Here is a 6,443-nt window from a genome sequence, read left to right as displayed (position 1 = left end):
TACGTTCCAGTCCTGAAATGGTAATCTGTTCATTTGATAATTGAATTTTAGGGTTTGAGAGGCCAAAAGAAATTTTCCTGTTGAAACACGGTGTCATCACAGATTGATAGAAGAGTTAGAGACATGTCATTTTTGTTGATGTACACATCACTAGATAAGGAAGATGGCCAGAGCTAAAGTATGGAGGAAGGAGGGGGGACCAGCAGTTAGTGTAATGGCTATGTTGCTGGACTCCCATGTAGTTGGCTGCAGTTCACATCCTGGACCCAGTGGTTTAAACACACGCCGGGCATGTGTGTGTACATGCCCATGATCCCGAGAGGAGAATGGAGGAGAAGGGATTGCAGTGTGGCCCTCCCCCCTGGGGAAGCGATTTCTTGCTTTCTGTCTCTCTGTCTCTCTCTGTCTTTCTGGCAAGTACGCATGACCTATAGCAAAAACCTCTCTAAAAGAAAAAAAAAAAAAGAAAAAAATGGAGGAAGGGAGAAGGCAAATTATAAAAATGGTTGAGAATCTGGGGCTCCATGTGATTTCAAAAATAAAGAAGCAGCTTGCCTCAATCTATTCCCCCTGTAGGTTCTCATATTATTCTTCATAAAATAGACATTCTGGTGACCTATCTCATTCAAAATAAAAAATTAAAACCACAAAGAGATCCCATTTCACATCCATTAGGACGTCTACTAGAGTAATATAAAATGGGGCCAGCCTCAGTGGCACAAGTGGTTGGGAAGAGTATTAGAGCCATATGGTAAATCCAGTTTTGGATCCCAGGTAGACTTGAACACGCTGAGTATACCTGTACACATCCATTACCCTGGCTGGCTGGAAGGAAGATTTCAGCCTGACAAGACCCTGCCATGTATACTTCTTTCTCTTTCTGTCTCTCATAAAAAAAAAATAAGTAAACTTGGGAACCAGCAGTTAGCGTAATGGCTATGTCGCTGGACTCCCACATAATTGACTGCAGTTCGCGTTCTGGACCCGGTGGCTTAAAATTCATGCAGGGCGCGTGTGTGTGCGTGTCCAAGATCCCGAGAGGAGAATGGAGGAGAAGGGATTGTGGCGTGACCATCCCCCCCTGGGGGGTGATTTCTCGCTTTCTGTCTCTATGTCTCTCTCTGTCTGTCTGCCGAGCGCATGCTCCCTATAGTGAAACCCCCACCCCCCCCCAAAAAAAAGTAAACTTTAAGAAAATGAAACATAACAAGTATTGGTGACAATGTGGAGCAATTGGAATACTCTCCATTGTTGGTTATAATACACTTTGAAAAACATTTTGGTAGTTTCTCAGAAAATTAAACATAGAAGTTCCCCATATGTCAGCAATTCTATTCCTAGGTATATATCGAATAACTTGAAGCAGGACCTTGAATAAGTAGTTGTATACCAATGTTCATAACAGTATGCAGTGAATTCCTATGATTTTATGTTGCCCCAGTATGTACTTCTGAATAGAGTTTTTACTTTCTCACAAAAGAAGTGGGTCTCAGTCACTTTTGACACTGTTTCCACCTCTCTACCTCATTTCTCGATGTGGTCAATTTAGACATTTGCTTTATACAACATGTCCTAGTGAGCGTCTCCTATGCCACAGCTAAACACAATCTACTTGATGTCCTCCTGACTAATCCCCACATACTGTACGGGCTGCATAGATACTGAGGCTGGGGCCACAGCAACCACTCTTGGTCATAGTGTGATACCAGAGAATATATATTTGTTTGCTCTAAACCCACCAATTAGAAGTCTTAGTGGGAAATCTGTTTGGGTAATACTCTGGACCCCAACAAAATCCTCAGTCCATAGGTCTCTCTCTCTCTGGCTCCCCACCTGCTGGGTGAGTTCATTGTCCCTGCAACCTTCCCTGCAGCCATAATGAGAACCCCTCTTCCCTCATAAACCTGTAAGTAATAAACTGCTTCTGTTGCTTCATGTGTTTTCTGTTGGGTTACCTCTTCTGTGTTTCACCTGAATCTAATTTGTCCTAATCAAACTCTCTTAGAGAGTGACTACCTTGGTAGAAATAAACTGGACACAAGTCAGACAAGAGCAACAAAGGTGTCTTTCAGTTTAAATAAGTTTCCTTTGAGAGGGATACCTGGCCATGGGTCAGACACTCAGGAATTAGATAGTACACCTAGATAAAAAAGTATCCCTTGTAAGATACCTTATAAACATTCATGGTCAAATCTACTACAGTGCCATTAAGGCAGGGTTAGTTTTTATTGCACTCTCTAGAGGAGAACTCAAGACCAAATAAGAGAGAAATACAGCATAGCATTAGTCACAATAGCCCAAACATGAAAATAACTAAAGTGTCCACTAACAGATGAGTGGTAAGAAAAATGTGTTATATACATATAATGGAATATTATTCATCCACAAAAAATGAAATTATGACATAAGCTATAATATGGATAAATCTTTAAAACATTATACCAAATGAAATAAGCCAAGAACAAATGAACAAATACTGTATCATTCTATCATGTGAGGTACCTGGAATAATCAAATTCATAGAAACAGAAATTATAACAGAGGTTACCAGAGACTAAAGGAAAGGAGAAAATGAGACACAGAGTTTTATTTTGGGATGATGAAAAATTTCTGGAGAGAGAGAGATTAGAGCCACTGCCCCATATGTACTGATATCATTCAGCCCTTCACTCATCAAGGAACAACAGGCAGGTCCAAGCCAAGCCACTCAGCTTGAGTTCATCATCAGGGACCCCTGCCCAGTCTTGTGTGGGAGAGGAGGGACTCTCCAGCCCCTGTGATACATGGTCTACCACATCACATTCAACCTGTCAGCTCAACCTCCAACCACACTGGGAGAAGTTAGCTTTGGATGTATAAGAACCAAACACCTGAAAATAAGAGGCTCTGGGTGAATTTTTCTCCCTTTACTCTCTTAACAGTAAAAGGAGAAACTTGCCTCTGAAAACCTGAACCCTAAACTCCTTCTATGGATTCCACACTCTCTCCCACAGTAGAGAATAGAAATTGGCACAGAGCTTATGCATATCAGAGAAGTGCAGGAGCACACAGCTACAGAAACTTACTCCAAAGAAGAAAGAAGTGAGTATATCACCAGATGACTAAACATCAAAGCAAGCCCCAAGAAATAGAAGAAATTGGGAAACACTTCCCCCTCAAAAGATAACTTCTCACCAATAATGGATAAAATACAAATTGTAGAAATGTCAGAAAACATTCAATATGTTCATTGCAAGAAAAGCCAACAAGATGCTAGAGAAAAACAGACAACCAATTTCAAGAGATGAAGAAAATCCTTACATGACTTGAGGGAAGCACTCTACAAAATAGACACCATACAGAAGAACAGACACACCAAAAATGAATCAAACAGAATTTCTGGAGACAAAAAGTATAATGTAAGAAATCAAAGCCTCCTCGAAAGTATCAATAGAAGGTTAGACCTTACAGATGGAAGAATCTTTGGACCTTGAAGACAAAACCTCTGATTAGTCCAAGCAACTGAAAAGAATAGAAGAATAATCCATAAAGAGTGAGTACAATATTCGAGAAAATCTAGACACTTTTAAATGACCAAATATCTGCATAATATGGGGTTATCAGACAAGTAATGATGTATTGTTCTTTGTAAAAATGCCTCATGAGAAATCATCCCAAGATAAACAGATGCTCAAAGAATTCACCAAAACAAAACAGACTCTTCAGGAAATATTTAAGGGACTACTACACCAGGAAAGCTAAAGGCAGACAAATAGAAAATAATACAAAACAACTATTTATCTTTAACTGGACTGGTGTGCACTGTATTCATGCAGGGAAAATTCACTATACAAGCTATGGTGATGTAGTCTGATTGAAAGTATAAAATAAAATTATAAAATAACAATAAAAACCAACTATTGGGTTGTCAGGAAAGTCATGATGCAGTTTTACACATGCACACACACACACACACACACAAAACCACAGGAAAATAATGCCATGACTTTCCCAACAACCTAATCGAAAAATAAAGGATAAATCCACACATATTGATAATAGCATTAAATATCAAGGTTAACTTTCCCAACTAAAAGTAAAAGACATTGATGGGCAAACCAATTCTGAATATGAACAAAATTGGAGGGCTTGGGACCAGCAGTTAGCGTAATGACTATGTCGCTGGACTCCCACGTAGTCAATCGCAGTTCGAGTACTGGACCTGGTGGCTTAAACTCACGCCGGGTGCATATGCATGCGTGCCCAAGATCCCGAGAGGAGAATGGAGGAGAAGGGATTGCGGAGTGACCATCCCCCCTGGTGGGTGATTTCTCATTTCCTATCTTTCTGTTTCTCTTTGTCTGATGAGCGCATACGCCCTATAGCAAAAACTTCTCAAAAAAAAAAAAATTGGAGGGCTTACCTTACTCAACTTCAAGACTTCCTCTAAATGTACTAGTATCAATATAGTATGGTATTGAATAACATCAAAAAAATTTTTAAATAAAAAATTGTTTAAGAAGCAAGTTTTATGCTATGCATATTTTACCACAATGAAAAAGAATTATTTTTTAAAAATTATTTAAAAGCAGAAAGGAACCAGCACAGACTCTGCTTAAACATTGCAAGTGGGGGGAGGGATGAGACAAATGAAGAGTACAACAAAAGGGACATTGGACATTACCTGAGAAAACAGGTAAAGATTCGAAGAAATAATTCTCATAGTCCAAAAGAAAGTGCAAAAATTATGTTCCTTCTGACAAAGAGGTGCAAAGAAGATATTAGAGATCAAAGAAGAGATTAAAAACTCAAAAAGACATAAAATTACTCCAGGAAAGCAAGGATAGAAGGAAAAAAATGAAAATGAAATAAAAACATTAGAGAGGTGACAGGAATATTAGAATTAACTCGGGCAGAATAAATATAACTGAAATGTAAAGGTCATGGAATAAAGACTTGAAGGAAACACACAAAACAAAATAGAAAAGAATAAAGATATACAAACAATTAGAAAGAGTATAGATAGAGGGCTTCAGCGTCCGAGTGCTGCTGCAATGAGGATACTTGCGTAGGTCCTTTGTCAGGATGCCTGAGGAAACCAAGACCCAAAACTGACCAATGGAGGAGAAGGAGGTTGAGATGTTTGCCTTCCAGGCAGAAATTGCCACTGGATGTCATTGATCATCAAAACTTGCTACTCCAACAAAGATATCTTCCTGAGGGAGCTTATTTCAAATTCATCTGATGCTCTGGACAAAATCAGACATGAAAGCTTGACAGACCCCATTAAACTAGATTCTGGAAAGGAGCTTCACATTAATCTCATTACAAAAAAATAAGATCAAATCCTCACTATAGTGGGTACTGGTATTGGAATTACAAAGGCCAACTTGATCAATAACCTTGGCAAGTTAAAGACCAACGCTTTAATGGAAAATTTGCAGTCTGGTGCAGGTATCTCTATGATTGGCCGGTTGGCACTGGTTTCTACTCTGTGTATCTGGTTGCTAAGAAAATGACTGTGATCACCAAACATGATGATGAGCAGTATTCCTGGGAGTCCTCTTCAGGGGGCTCAATCACAGTTAGGACTAACACAGGTGAACCATGGGTCATGGGACAAAGTTATCTTGCACTAAAAAGAATACCAAACTGAGTATTTGGAATAAAGAAGAATAAAAGACATTGTGAAGAAACATTCTGTTTATTGGTTATTCCATTACTCTTTTTGTGGAGAAGGATTGTGATAAAGAAGTCAGTGATGATAAGTCTGAAGAAAAAGAAGAGAAAGAAAAAGAAGGGAGTCTGATGACAAACCTGAAATAGAAGATATTGGTTCTGAAGAAGAAGAAGAAAGATGGTGACAAGAAGAAGATGATTAAGGAAAAGTACATTGATCAAGAACTCAACAAAACAAAGTTTACTTGGAACAGAAATCGTAACAATATCACTAGTGAAGAGTATGGAGAATTCTACAAGAGTTTGGCTATTGACTGGGAATAACACTTGGCAGTGAAGCACTTTTCAGCTGAAGGACAGTTGGAATTCAGAGTTCTTTTCATTCCAAGATGTGCTCCATTTGACTTGTTTGAGAATAGGAAGAAAAAGAACAAAATTACATTGTAGTAAACAGAGTATTCATCATGGACAGTTGTGAGGAGCTGATCCCTGAATATCTGAATTTCATTAGAAGGGTGGTAGACTCTAAATGGTGGTAGACTCCCTCTAAATATTTCCCATAAGATGTTGTAGCAAAGTAAAATTCTGAAGGTTGTCAGAAATAATTTGGTCAAAAAATGCTTAGAACACTTCACTGAATTGGCAGAAGATAAAGAAAACTACAAAAAGTTTTATGAGCAGTTTTCTAAAAATATAAAGGTTGGAATTCATAAAGACTCTCAAAATTGTAAGAAGCTTTCAGAGCTGTTAAGATATTACACATCTGCTTCTGGTGATGAGATGGC

The 6,443-nt window shown here is 38.7% G+C and overlaps 1 protein-coding gene and 1 pseudogene across 1 annotated transcript in view; one reads left to right on the top strand and one right to left on the bottom strand.

The window, feature by feature from the left end:
• The window catches only part of GPR158 (G protein-coupled receptor 158), a 483,854-nt gene that overhangs the window by 120,211 nt on the left and 357,200 nt on the right, over window positions 1-6,443 (bottom strand). The window lies entirely within an intron of this gene.
• LOC102476370 (heat shock protein HSP 90-alpha-like) overlaps window positions 5,065-6,443 on the top strand; it is a 2,126-nt pseudogene continuing 747 nt past the window's right edge.

Source organism: Tupaia chinensis, unplaced genomic scaffold (assembly GCF_000334495.1).
Source record: "Tupaia chinensis unplaced genomic scaffold, TupChi_1.0 Scaffold000001_1, whole genome shotgun sequence".
Classification (NCBI taxonomy): Eukaryota; Metazoa; Chordata; class Mammalia; order Scandentia; family Tupaiidae; genus Tupaia; species Tupaia belangeri.
Note: the sequence above shows the minus strand (reverse complement) of the source record. Positions and strands in the feature narration are given on the sequence as shown.